The sequence below is a fragment of the Aquarana catesbeiana genome, linkage group LG12 (genome assembly GCF_042186555.1).
Source record: "Aquarana catesbeiana isolate 2022-GZ linkage group LG12, ASM4218655v1, whole genome shotgun sequence".
NCBI classification, from domain to species: Eukaryota; Metazoa; Chordata; class Amphibia; order Anura; family Ranidae; genus Aquarana; species Aquarana catesbeiana.
In genome coordinates, this window is record NC_133335.1 from 30,017,995 (window position 1) to 30,033,441 (window position 15,447).

The following is a 15,447-nucleotide window of genomic DNA, read 5'->3' on the forward strand; positions in this document are numbered from 1 at the left end:
CTACGGGAAGGGTAATCATCACCTGAGCTTGGAGGGCACAACCATTGAAACTCAAAGCAGCAAACCCCTGGCTACCAAGTCCACCACGTTTGCACACATTCTTTTCTTTAATTGGCCCTGGCCTAGAATGTTGGAACAAGTAAATTAACTCAGAACTATACTAAAAACATCTACCTCTTTGTCTCATACAGCCGTACTGTGCCAAATGGCACATGCAGCCTTACTTATCAGTGATGGTGGACTACAGGTGAAAGGTCTTGGATAAGAGGAATTTTGGGTCACAGACTGTTGTTCCTATCAGGATAAACATGGGCAAACATGCAATGAAGACATGCTTTGACACAGTGTAATTACACTAGAACTATGTTTGGTGGGCATGTCTCCCTACCCAAAGCTTCTGAGACTTGATTCTTTGAGTATATGTCAACATTACAGATGTGACCATTCCAAATATGGCTTGGGTGGTCTTATTATCTATACTGCCAGAGTCAACTAAATGTATCAAGAAAGGCCTTCTATGTCATTGTCTGACAGCAGCCAGGGCAGTTATCCCATGCCATTGGTGGTCGACACAAGTTCCCTCTCTACTTGAATGGGTCGCAGAGATATACCATGAGATATAAATGCATGGAGTCACTTCTGGCAACAGAGTTAGCCACATATGAGCAATGCCTATAAACATGGTTCTCTTGGAAAGTGTACAGAGAGTCCCATGACCATTTATCAAGGTGATCACCAGCCTGGGCAACCCCTGTTAAACAGAGCCTTCTTCATCCTACCTTATCTAACTATTCCTATCTTCTCTTCTCCATTACCTCCCCCTCTTCCTCTGGCCTCTAACCTTTCCCTATTCCTCCCTCCTCTCCTTTCCTCCCCCTGCCCTACACCCATGGTGTCCCCCTACCTGTTGTGGGCTTCAGAGTCTATTTTGATACCCCTATATAATCCAGTCCTCCATTGCAAGGATGGGGGCAGACTGTCATACAGTTTGCACCTCTGATAGTAAATATAGGGGTTCATGTACTAAAACTGGAGAGTGCAAAATCTGGTGCAGCTCTGCATAGAAACCAATCAGCTTCCAGGTTTTATTGTCAAAGCCTAATTGAACAAGCTGAAGTTAGAAGCTGATTGGCTACCATGCACAGGCACTCCAGATTTTGAACTCTCCAGTTTTAGTAAATCAACCTCGCTGTCATCTTAGGCTGAGGTGTGATAAATACTTTAACAATGTCTTCTCTGTATGCAATTTCCCTTTCTTATAACGGGATATGTACTAAGAATTCTGACTAGTATTGTGTTTGTACTGTATTTATTTTTATTTGGTAGCCCCTTTTTGTATTGTTATAAAAACTTCTTTCGATAAACTCAGATTGAACTATAGCCTAATATTAACCACTTCAGCTCCGGAAGGTTTCACCTACTTCCTGACAGGCCATTTTTTGCGAAACGGCACTGCGTTACTTTAACTGACAATTGTGCGGTCGTGTGCTGTGCTCAAATAACATTGATGTCCTTTTTTTCCCCACAAATAGAGCTTTCTTTTGGTTGCATTTTTTTTTGTTGCGCTATAAACAAAAAAAAGTCCAAACAATTTTGAATAAAGAACAATATTTTTTACTTTCTGCGATAAACCATTCCCAATAAAAAATTTGAAAAATCTAATTTCTTCATCAGTTTAGGCCAATATGTATTCTGTTACATATCTTTGGTAAAAAAAAAAAAAAAAAAAAATTGCAATAAGCGTATATTAATTGGTTTTCGCAAAAGTTATAGCGTCCAAAAACGATGGGATATATTTAGGGACTTTTATTTATTTAATTAATTGTTTTTACTAGTAATGGTGGCGATTAGCGATTTTTAGCGGGACGGTGACATTGCGCCGGCCAATTTGGACACTAAGCGACACTTTTTGGGGACCAGTGACACCAATACAATGATCAGTGCTAAAAAAAAAAAAAAAAAAAGCACTGATCACTGTATAAATGACACTGGCAGGGGAGGGGTTAACACCAGGGGCAATCAAGGGGTTAAGTGTGTGCCTGGGAGGTGCTTTTTAACCGTGTCGGGGACTGTTACACAGGAGGAAAAGAGAGATCATGTTTCAGCTTAGCTCCTTTGCTCCCTGACAGATCAGCGGTTTGCCATGTTTACATAGGCACACCGCTGATCCGTCTCTCCACAGCCCGCTGATTGGCGCTCCGGTGGTGTGCGCGCGCCCCCTACACCATGTGCACGAAGTCACGTACAGGTATGTGATTTTGCACACCCGGGCCGCCCTGCCGCAGTAAATGTACGTGAGGCGGTCCGGAAGTGGTTAAAAATAAGATGTGCTACAGCAATTATAAGTCCCTCTGCACTTTTCTTTTAGTCCGCCTGTAAAGTCCCAAAAGAACCCATTGACCCAGTGAAGTCCACCTAAGGCAGTTTCCTGTGATGGTGCGACAACGATGCTGCACTGCTTCTGAATTCAGAGCAGAGTTTCTGATGTAGGTGGTGTCTTGTTGTTGTAGCGAGTGTGGCTATCAGCATTTTCAGTTCTGAGCCACTAGCCTATAGTTTGTCAATCAGCACTTGTCCACTGCTTTCTGGATTGGCATCACTGTCTCTTTTGCCAAAACCCTCCTTATGTGAGCTACAGTGTCTGGGAGGGGGAGTGTGTGAGGCACAAATGAAGGAGGATTTGGCTTAGGTAATATAAAGTCAGTTTTTTTGTTTACTATATGAGGTTTGTACATCACATTTGGGACATCTAGACTAGCATCTAAATTTACTTTTAAAAAGAGCTGTTGCCTAAATTAAAAATGTTCTTTTGTTTCTGGAGATTGATATAGCTTCTCGTTGGCCATAGAAATTAGCTTCTTTGATTCATTTTTAAAAATGGTCTGAAAGAGTGATGGGTAGAATACAGATCCATTACCGTGGGCAACAAGAAACTGTATCTTTGGAACCCTTTCATAAATTAATTCCAGAAGAGCAAAAATCTCGAGAGACCATTGTTATTACTTTGGCATCCAGAGTTAATAGCGCTGCATAGAATCATATTATCTAGTACGCTATACGATTCAAGGATTCCAACAATTGCCCAGGATTCCGTCTACAATAACATCCAGCATGAGGATCAGAAAAGTCAATCAGCTTCTCATACATTTCTCCTTCTCTCACCCTATGATCAAAATGCACCATCGTGAGCAAGTGAATTGCTCACAAGATAAACTTCCTTAAAAGGAGAAATATCATCAAAAAACAATTTATTTTTAGCGCTAGAGCACAAAGAAAATAAATATAATAGAGCAATTCAATTTACTCAAAATAGTGTGGGGTTTTATGTTTGATCGAGACTGCTTTAGGTAGAACAAGTCTATCAGGTACCTATATGAGGAGCCCCAGATGACAAGGGTGGCCTCTTGCACAATTCCTGTCTGAGCACCCCAGAAAGCTAAGATGGGGCGATGGGAAGGAGAGTTGGGATCAGATGTGCAGGAGTACAGCTAGTAATAAAGTGAGGATACACAAAGTAGATACTGGCAGAGTCTGGTCACAAGCCGGAGTCAGTAACAGATTGGCAGCAAAGCATCAAATCATAAGCAGATTTATGGTCGGGAACAGGCAGAGGTCAGCAACATGTGGGCAGGGACATATAAAGTCAGCAAGCAGATTCCTATTCTGGGCCGAAGTTAACAACCATTGGCAGACAAGGGAAGAACCTGAGTCAGAAAGCTGAAAGACTATTTATCACCAGAAAAAACACAAGGAGAGGAGGCACCTCTAAGTGCAGTATTTAAAACCAGATTTAATAAAACACTCTGTGCAGAACACTCACATTTAGTAGAATAACAAAGCGTGTAATGTAGTTAAATTCCAGGAAGAGGGGAGTCCGTCAGATCCATCACAACAACGCTGTGTCCTGCTGTGCGTACGGCTGTGCTTGGACACCCCTGAAGCCGGCCGCGGTGACAAAGTATTCCAGAACGAGGCCTGGGACGCTGATGGGAAGCAGGCGCGGAGCTGTGACGTCACTGGAATGCGACGCGTTTCATGAGCGTACGGGCTACGATGTCACGGTAGCCGCGCTCCTTCATCAAAGCTACAGATGGATCGAGAGAATGGTTTAAGAAGAGAATGGGGGCGGGGATTGGAGAAAGAGGGGGAGGAAAGAAGAGCGGATTGACAAGAGAAGGGGGGGGGGGGGAGAGGACGGAAAATGATGGCCATATATGTGATTTATCCGAATAAAGAGGTGCATATCGATAAATGCATATCAAGAGATAGTCTCAGAATAACAAAAACTAACAATTAATCAATATGTGTACAAATACATATATAAGAGAAATTAAAATAAAAATAAATATAAAAATAAAAATAAAAATAAAAATAAAAAAAGGACGAACAGTTGTAAAATTCTTTTAGCATAAAGGTCTTGCCTTTAGTGATGAAGGATTTTTGTCCATGCTGAACGAAATTGCAGGTTTTGCATAAGGCCTTACGGCACTGGTACATACCTACTAGGGGGATCAATGTAGGTACAGACGATATTGTTGAGGTGGATTTAAACTTGCTGGGTGCAATCTTATTTTTAAGATTGGGAGCCCTGCGATAAATGACCTTGGGGCGAGTTGGAAGTGATGTTTTTAAGTGGGGATCTTGGTGTAATATCCCCCAATGTTTTTCCAGAATCTTCTCCATACCTTTATGTTTGTTGTGAAAGGTGGTTATAAACTTGCTAGACCCATCATAAGTAGATGGATTAGTTTTGGGTTTTGATGGTTTACCTTGCAGGTAATATCTAAAAGCATCTTCCACCAGGGGTTCGGGATATTTTTTGCTAAAAGAATTTTACAACTGTTCGTCCGATTTCGTCATTTATGGCCTAAGGTGTCCATGTGGCCTAATGTACGTGGGCCGGACAATTAGAGCCCTAAGACGAAGATTTGGGGAACATAGAAGGCTCATAGAAGGTGGAACAGATCCTCATAGTGTTCCAAGACATTTTGCCTTAGTCCACCAAGGTTCTACTGAGGGCCTGAAAGTGTGGGTTATTGAACAGATTCCGAGGTCTCTTCCAGCGGCTGAGAGATTCAAAAAGCTCTGTGCACGTGAGACGTTTTGGATCTATACCCTAGATGTACTCTCGCCGGGAGGAATTAATGAAAGTATTGAGATTGCAACTATTCTGTAAACATAATATACATACCTCAATATATCTATTTTACATCTATTTTACATCTGTTTACCATCAACAACCAAATGAGCGAGCCGTTTTAATGATAACCATATACTGACCTCTAAAGGTCAGATGGGTTTTTTGTTTGTTTTTTCTTAAAATGAATTACATAGAACCCATGTACATTTTTATATACATGGGCTCTCCTTACAGGAATAGGCCCCTCTTCTTTCTTTAATGTCATTATTGTTATGAGCGGTGCATGTATGGGGGCCACTCGGTAGAGGGTTCCCTATGCGTGCGCATGCACATGACTAGATACATATCTGTGCACATATGTGTATATGTATATAGATGTATTAATAATTTTAACTACTATAGCAATGTTTAATATTTCAGTCAATTTATTACACATATGTGATTTTAAACTCTATTTAACTACCAACCTCCAACTCTTTTTGGGTTAATCAGCAGTTTCTTATGACCGTGAGAAATCATTCACTCCCCTCACATATATCATATATCTTATTATTATTTTCCTAAATTATCATTTCATGATAAACCAACACTCTTAGTTTTTTAATTCAATTTTATTAACTATTATTATCATTTATTATTATTATCATTTTCTGATTGTGTGTTTTTTCCCATAATCATTCCCATAATCATTCTGACGTATCCCGTTTATTTCCCCTCTGTTCTGCACTTTTTTTATTTTTATATTTATTTTTATTTTAATTTCTCTTATATATGTATTTGTACACATATTGATTAATGTTAGTTTTTGTTATTCTGAGACTATCTCTTGATATGCATTTATCGATATGCACCTCTTTATTCGGATAAATCACATATATGGCCATCATTTTCCGTCCTCTCCCCCCCCCCCCTCCCTTCTCTTGTCAATCCGCTCTTCTTTCCTCCCCCTCTTTCTCCAATCCCCGCCCCCATTCTCTTCTTAAACCATTCCCTCGATCCATCTGTAGCTTTGATGAAGGAGCGCGGCTACCGTGACATCGTAGCCCGTACGCTCATGAAACGCGTCGCATTCCAGTGACGTCACAGCTCCGCGCCTGCTTCCCATCAGCGTCCCAGGCCTCGTTCTGGAATACTTTGTCACCGCGGCCGGCTTCAGCGGTGTCCAAGCACAGCCGTACGCACAGCAGGACACAGCGTTGTTGTGATGGATCTGACGGACTCCCCTCTTCCTGGAATTTAACTACATTACACGCTTTATGTTATTCTACTAAATGTGAGTGTTCTGCACAGAGTGTTTTATTAAATCTGGTTTTAAATACTGCACTTAGAGGCGCCTCCTCTCCTTGTGTTTTTTTTGCAGATCTTTGGGGCTTAGGTTCAGCTCTTCCAGGAAGGCAGCCATCTGTGTGGACATTGAATTTTTAATTGAGTCTGTTTGCCCACATAGACTTTTTATGGACTTTATTAGTCACAATTACCTCCTGTCACCTACATAATGGGAATATAGGGATGTCCAGTCTTTTTGCGCCTTTACTTGCTTACTATTTATCACCAAGCCAAGCGGGACTCCAAAGGCTTGGCACCAATGTCCATGCGCATTTCCCCGTTTGACTAGGCTTCTATGCACAGAAAACTGCACGCTTAGGCACACAAATCTAATGGCTGGTACAATGTTTCTAGGCCAAAATCAAACAGTGAAAATCTCTTGAATGGAAAGATATAGGAGCAGTGTCTTGTGCAGGTTAAGGGCGTGATGGCTGCACAGGTAAAGTATGTGGTCAAAATTACTGCAAGTGACAGCAGAACTAAAAAGCAAACACTTACAGTGCCTTGAAAAAAAGTATTCATACCCCTTGAACTTTTCCACATTTTGTCATGTTACAACCGAAAATGTAAATGTATTTTATTAGGATTTTATGTGATAGACCAACACAAAGTGGCACATAATTGTGAAGTGGAAGAGAAATGGTTTTCAAAATTTTTTACAAATAAACATCTGAAAAGTGTGGCATGCATTTACATTCAGCCTCTCTTAGTCAACACTTTGTAGAACCGCTTTTTGCTGCAATTTCAGTAGCAATTTTTTTTTCTTTTTTGGGGATGCCTCTGACCAGCTTTCCACATCTAGAGAGTGACATTTTTGCCCATTCTTCTTTGCAAAATATCTCAAGCTCTGTCAGATTGGATGAAAAGAGTCTGTGAACAGCAATTTTCAAATTTTTGCCACAGATTCTTAATTAGATTTAGGTCTGGACTTTGACTGGGCCATTCTAACACATGGATATGCTGTGATCTAAACCATTCCATTGTAGGTCTGGCTGTATGTTTAGGGTCGTTGTCCTGCTGGAAGGTGAACCTCCGCCCCAGTCTCAAGTCTTTTGCAGACTCTATTGCCCTGTACACACGATAGGATTTTCCGACAAAAAATGTTCGATGGGAGCTTGTTGTCGGAAATTCCGACCGCGTGTAGGCTCCATCACACATTTTCCATCGGAATTTCCGACAAACAAAATTTGAGATCTGGATCTCAAATTTCCCGACAACAAAATCCGTTGTCGGAAATTCCGATCGTGTGTACACAATTCCAATGCACAAAAATTCCACGCATGCTTGGAATCAAGGAGAAGAGTGCGCACTGGCTATTGAACTTAATTTTTCTCGGCTCGTCGTACGTGTTTTATGTTCTTGACGTTCGGAATTTCCGACAACATTTGTGTGACCATGTGTATGCAAGACAAGTTTGCGCCAACATCCATGGGAAATAAATCCAGGTATTTGTTGTCAGAAAATCCTATCAGGTGTACAGGGCATTACAGGTTTTCTTCAAAGATTGCCCAGTATTTGGCTCCATCCATTTTCCCATTAACTCTGACCAGTTTCCCTGTCCTTGCTGAAGAAAAGCATCCCTACAATGTGATGCTGCCACCACCATGTTTCACGGTGGGGATGGTGTGTTCAAAGTGATGTGCAGTGTTAGTTTTCCGCCACACATAGCGTTTTGTTTTTAGGCCAAAAAGTACAATTTTGGTCTCATCTGACCAGAGCACCTTCTTCCACATGTTTGCTGTGTTCCCCACTTGGCTTCTCGCAAACTGCAAACGGGACTTCTTATGGCTTTCTTTCAATAATGACTTTCTTCTTGCTACTCTTCCATAAAGGTCAGATTTGTGGAGTCCACGACTAATCGTTGTCCTGTGGACAGATTCTCCCACCTGAGCTGTGGATCTCTGCAGCTCCTCCAGAGTTACCATGGGCCTCTTGGCTGCTTCTCTGATTAATGTTCTCCTTGCCCGGCCTGTCAGTTTAGGTGGACGGCCATGTCTTGGTAGGTTTGCGGTTGTGCCATACTCTTTCCATTTTCGAATGATGGATTGAACAGTGCTCCGTGAGATGTTCAAAGCTTGGGATTTTTTATAACCTTACCATGCTTTAAACTTCTCCACAACTTATCCCTGACCTGTCTGGTGTGTTCCTTGGCCTCCATGATGCTGTTTGCTTATTCAGGTTCTCTAACAAACCTCTGAGGGCTTCACAGAATAGCTGTATTTATACTGAGATTAAATTATACACAGGTGAACTCTATTTACTAATTAGGTGACGTCTGAAGGCAAATGGTTACAGTAGATTTTAGTTCGGGGTATCAGAGTAAAGGGGGCTGAATACAAATGCACGCCACACTTTTCAGATATTTATTTGTAAAAAAATTGGAAAACCATTTATCATTTTCCTTTCACAATTATGTGCCACTTTGTGTTGGTCTATCACATAAAATCCCAATAAAATACATCCAAGTTTTTTGGTTGTAAAATTACAAATTGTGGAAAATTTCAAGTGGTATAAATACTTTTTCAAGGCACTGTATTTACTTGCGTAATATTATCTTTTATATTTTAAGAGTTGTGTAAAAAATTGCAACACCCATCATTTTATTCTTTAGGGCCTCTGTGTAAAAAAAAAAAAAAAAATATATATATATAACGTTTGGGGGTTCTAAGTAATTTTCTGTGTACATACATGCGAGAAGTGTCAGACTAGATGGTTAAGAATTAATGGCACCGCCATGCATCTGAAAAAGGGCAGCGAGTTTCTGTGTGTGTCGGGAAAGCTTGTGATTTTGCCCGAGTTCCTAACACGCACAAAGTCTGAACCTGAAGCCAACACTGACAATTCTGCTGCATCCATTTGCCGGCAACCTGCTGATATTCTATTCCTCTCGAAGACACTGGTGCAGATATACATTCTCGTGACATTCCCTAGTTCTGTGCACCAGGCACACTATTACAAAGCCAGGTGTTCGTGTCACGCACCCCAGATGGATTGCTTGTAACAAAGAACAAATAATTGGGCAATCCAGCTGAGTGACACATTTATTATCACTTTTTTTAGGGTGGGTGGACACACAAATTACAAGGGAAATCTTGCTACTGGAGTCTTCCAAAGGATATAAATAAAAAAATAGGAAGACGATTTTCATAGATCTTCCAGTGGTGTGGGGTTTCAGAAATGAGAGTATAAATGACTGGCGTCCTCTTGTTCTAGATGTGGAATATCAGGCTGAAGACGTGCGTTGTGTAATATCGCACACACTCCGAGACAGGGGGGCCGTCTGCCATTTGCTAACAGGAGGCCAGGGGGTCAAGTCCCAGGCGAGGCCCCATCACGCTGCCTGCTCTCCTTCCACTTGGCCCTCTGGCTCTTAATTATGATGAATGTTTCTCAAAATGAGCTTAATCCAAGTGGTGACAAATAAAATGTGTGCCATATAACTGTTTGGTACAAATTTCGTGGGAGGCGAGAGGCGGCTCAGGATTAATTCATCAGTCTCAATTGAGACAACGGGCTGTCCGGCAGAGTTAATTAGCTCTGTATAAGGGAGCGGAGAAATGTTAACCCCGTACATACTACAGCGCCCATAGACCCTGCAATGAGGACATCCAAACTAAAATATCGACTGATTTCTCTCTGTCCATGTGCTTACATAATCAAATTTCTGTCCATCAATCTACCAACAAGAAATCAGTTACGTTGTAAATATGTGAACAAAAAAAAAAAACAATATGTACTGATGTTAGTGTTGCCACCTCATCCCTTTAAACCCGAACACATATTAATTACACAGGTTCTGTGGCTGATTAAGGTGGTAATTAAACTCACTTGGTGCCTTATCTGCATTAAATTAGCTTCAGAACCTGTGTAATTCATATGTGTTTGGGTTTAACCACTTAACCACTGGGCACTTAAACCCCCTTCCTAACCAGACCAATTTTCAGCTTTTGGTGCTCTCACACTTTGAATGACAATTACTCAGTCACACAAATAGAGCTTTCTTTTGGTGGTATTTAATCGCCGCTGGGTTTTTTATTTTTTGCGGTATAAATCAAAAAAGACTGAAAATTCGATTAAAAAAAAATAAATTCTTTGTTTCTGTTAAAATTTATTGCAGAGTATTGGCAAGTACTGGCGAGTATTGGCAGAGTTTTGCAGAGTACTGCAGTGTTGCAGAGTATTGGCAGAGTATTGCAGTGTTGCAGAGTATTGGACAGTGTTGCAGAGTATTGCACAGTGTTGCAGAGTATTGCACAATGTTGCAGAGTATTGCACAGTGTTGCAGAGTATTGCACAGTGTTGCAGAGTATTGCAGATTATTGACACTGACACTGAGCAGCGCTCTGGGCACTAAACATCCAGCCCACAGCGCTGCTGCAATTTCTCCCCCTCTCCCCTCGCACTGTACCCATCAGGACAGAGCGGGGAGGGAGGAAACGGCGCCATGATGTGACGCCGGTTTGTTTACAAGTGATCGCTCCGTCATTTGACGGAACGATCACGTGGTAAACGGCCGCGATCAGCGGCTATTTACCGTGAGGACCCGGCGGTCACGGATGCTCCCGGGTGCGCGCCCGGAGCAACATTCTGGAATGACGTCTCACGGACGTCCACCCAGAATAAGCCGACCGCGCTGTAGCCGTCTTTCGGCTATGGCCCAGTTGGCAAGTGGTTAAAGGGATGAGGTGGCAACCCTAACTGATGTTGGCTTTTCCATAGCAATTCACATTATCAGGAGAGCTGCCGCAGCCCTTTACCACTGCGACATGCCTCCATTGCCGGCTGCGCTAAGAGCAGAGTGGTGCGCAGTTCAGCACATCACACTGGCTTTATTTGAAGTGTACAAAACATACACTTCATTCACTGCAATGCGCTGCGCTGCCTGACATTGCAATGCGATTCAGGCCGATGCGCTACATTAAATTGCAGCATGTCTACATTTTTGCGCAGCGCTAGGCTGTGTTGCAGTGTGAATGGGACACATTGGAAACAACTGTTTTCTGTGCTCCCCTGATGTTTTACGATACAGTAAAATGTTTGTCACCGCACATAGTGTGAATTGGCCCTCAAGGTAAACAACTAAATACAGAAATGTAATACACACTTGGGAGCGATTTTATCTGCCAAAATATTTGTATGTCTGCCTATCCTGTTCTGATATTTACCCAGTTCTGCCACACAAAACAGCCCTGTCTTACAGGGCAGGAAACCTGATCTTTCTCAGTTAATTAACACTAATGCCCCGTACACACGGTTGGACTTTCCGACGTAAAATGTGTGATGGGAGCTTGTTGTCGGAAATTCCGACCGTGTGTAGGCTCCATCGGACAGTTTCCATCGGAATTTCTGTCACTCAAAATTTGAGATGTGGTTCTCAAATTTTCCGACAACAAAATCCGTTTGCGCAAATTCCGATCGTGTGTACACAACTCCGACGCACAAAGTGCCACGCATGCTCGGAATCAAGCAGAAGAGTCACACTGGCTATTGAGCTTCATTTTTCGTCGTACCTGTTATACGTCACCGCGTTCTTGACGTTCGGAATTTCCGACGGACTTTGTGTGACCGTGTGTATGCAAGACAAGTTTGAGCCAACATCCGTCGGAAAAAATCCATGGATTTTGTAGTCGGAATGTCCGATCGTGTGTATGCGGCTTTACAGGTCTTGTCCTTCCCGCAGCCTGTGAATGGACAGTCGAAGGAGAAGTAGCAGACTAACAAGCTCATCTCTCTGTTACTCTCCTCTCTCCTCCTATCAGCATGTCAGCGCATGAGCAGTGAAGAAAACCTGATTGGCTTTTTGTGCTACTCCTCAGTCTTCCACTCTGAGCTCTGCTGTACAAGGACTGCAAGAGGCTGTGACCAAATTAAATTCAGGTACTTGTGCTGTTTAAAGGGGTTGTAAAGGTTCAGGATTATTTTAAATAAAAATAACAAACATGTTATACTTACCTGCTCTGTGCAAGGGTTTTGCACAGAGCAGCCCCAATCCTCCTCTTCTGGGGTGCCAGTCCAGCGCTCCTTCTCTTCATCGAGCACCCCCACAGAGAGCCGCTTTCCATGGGGGCACCCATGCGGGCGCGCTACCGAGTCTCGCTGCTGCGTCCATTGACACAGACAGCTGGACTCAGCCCTACCCCACGCTTCCATGTCACTGGATTTGATTGATAGCAGCGGGAGCCAATGGCTCCCGCTGCTATCAATCTATCCAATGAGGACAGACACAGTTGCTGGAGCCGCTGGGCTTGTGCACATCGCTGGAACGGATGGGCTAAAATAAGAAAAAGGGGGGACTCTGGGGGCAGCTGCAGCAAAGAAGTATTTTCACCTTAATGTATAGAATGCATTAAGCTGAAAAACCTTGAGACTTTACAATCCCTTTAAATTTTAATAATGTATTAATGAATACAGAGCTCTATTAAAGCGGAGGTCCGCCCACTGTTGCAAAAATTAAAAGCCAGCAGCTGCACATACTACTACTACTTTTACTAGTATTACCACTATTACTTTAATAATCGGACACTTACCTGTCCTGGAGTCCAGCGATGTCAACACCGCAGCTGATGTTTCCATCAGCTGTCGGGTGCTTGCTGCCTCCATTGCGAGTAAGGGAACCCGGCAGTGTAGCCTTACGGCTTCACACCGGAAACCCTACTGCACATGCGCTCCTCTCTCCTACTGGCCCGGTGGTCGGGGAAGGAGGAGGGAGCCCGGGCGGTGATGTCAATACCCGCGGTTGTGGCTCCCGGAAGTGGCAACAGGATACCTGTGAAAGACAGGTATCCTCCCCACCTTCCCCAGAAAGGTGCCAGATGTGGCACCTGGGGGGGGGGGGAAGGAGTACAACGAGCAGATGTTCCACTTTTTGGTGGAACTCCGCTTAAATTTATGACTTTTAGATCTCCCTGGAGTAAAGCTCCTGCCAAGTGGGAGGACCTGCCTTCATTATAACCACCTAATCTGTTTTTATTGTTGTAATAAGAAAACTAGTAACCTCAGCATCCTACTAAAAGAAGGGAATACCCATAATTTAACTTGAAGCATTGAGCAGACCTTAAGCAGCGAGGCGAACACGTGAGCTGAAACAAATTACAACCCCATACAACCCTAAAAGCAAGGAAACAACAATTGGATATCTCTTGGTCATTAAAAATGTATAGCAGCCATACAGCCAAATCTCCACCCTTGAATCCTGGCAAAAGGCAGTCGACTCAGTACTACCCCTGTACAAACTCACTTACGAGAGTAGGCAATGCCAGGGAAAATTCAACAAGGTGTGGTCAACATGGATAGACGCTCGTGGATGAGGGGTCGTGGAAGGGTGGGACCGTGTGATGGAATTACCCCCCTTCCCCCGTGTTTTGGGGGACACACCTCCCCCGCCTGTCTATCTAGCACACCACAAAAAACATCCCACATAGCGCTAGCACGAATTTGGCCGTCTCCCACCCCTCGGGGCTCTGGTTCGGTACCCTTCTAGGCTTGAGGGTAAACTACTGAGAGGGACTGATTATCCACCTTGGATAGGAACGGTATTACTTTACTCCTCTACAGAACTGACTGCACCATGTACTTGTAGGATAATGCACTCCGACTACGGATTACCCCTATTGATAATGCGTGCATGGAAACGTGTGAAGATCTGTTGCTGACTATGATTTAATGCTGATTTGTTAATAAAAACTTTTTTGTTAAAAAAACAATAAATAATGTATAGCAGCTGTAGACTGAAATGGGAAGCTATGTTAATACTGTTAAATAGCAAAACTGCTTGTATAGCCATTAGATCAGTTTTTAGCAGGTTTTGGTAAAATGGAACCAAACTCAGCAATTCTTACCTCCATTCCAAAGATCAACTGTCTGTAAGGTTCCTCGCCGGTGCAGACATGTTCTCCCTGGCTTCTTCTGGGCTAGGTCTTCGGGCGTCTTGATTGGTCGAGGCAGGATGGCGTTACTCCCACACATATCCAGTTCACCCATCCCCCGGCACTGTGCACAGAAAGTGCCGAGCTGCACATTCCCAACCCAGTCTACACTCTAAAGGACCCTGCAAACTGGCAGGTAAGTTTAGTTTATTGGAGAAAAGACATAGCACATCTATGTCTCTAATAAGGGATTTATTTTTAAATAAAGGTTTTTCTCTCTTAATTTTTTGAGTTTAACAAAACTGAAAACTAAGGTTCTGGCCTGGTGAAGTTTAATTACATCGGAGTTCTGAAGTTTGGTCATATATAACCTATTAGAGGCACAAAAAAGAGGCACAAAGGACTACTGTGGACTCTAACCATGACACTTGTAAAATTTACTAAAACCGTGAAGACTGGAGGAGCCGGGTACAGCAATGACTTCCGCATTATGTTATTATTAGGCCTTTGTGATGACCGTGTTACCCCACATGGGGATGTGCAGGTGTTCCTTGGATCCTAGTGCAGGAAGTCTCATTCATTTTAACTGGGATGAAGTTGCTGCACCCAATTTAACAATTCCTGCGGGTGCAGAGCCTCGAATGTAGAAGGTATGCTTTCGGGGCCATGCGCTTGCTCAGCTGTCAAATTTGGAACAGCAGCTGTGACCGTGCAGCCGCTATGTCCCAACTTACGTAAATGGAACTGCCTGCACGGGGATGCATGAAATACCTCAAACACGGCCCTTGCACGGGTGTATGCTGCAGTAACGCCCATCTGAATGAGGCCTGAAAGCGGTATTAATTCCAAAACCAAAAATGTAATATATTATAATCTTTAGATGTGGTGGCTGCATTTGAGTTGAGTTGAGAGGTATCTTGATATAGCGCGGTCTTACCCTGAAGGGTCCCGACGCTCTTGGCGAGGTCCCTGGAGAAACCCAAGGACTAGGAGGAGACAGCAACAGGAAAGCAGCATGCAAAATGGAACCGGAAAGGCTATGCAGGAAAGTCTTGTGTGAAGAGCCAAGTCTTCAATTTCCTGCGAAAGACCAGGATGGTAGGGGCCTCCTGGAGC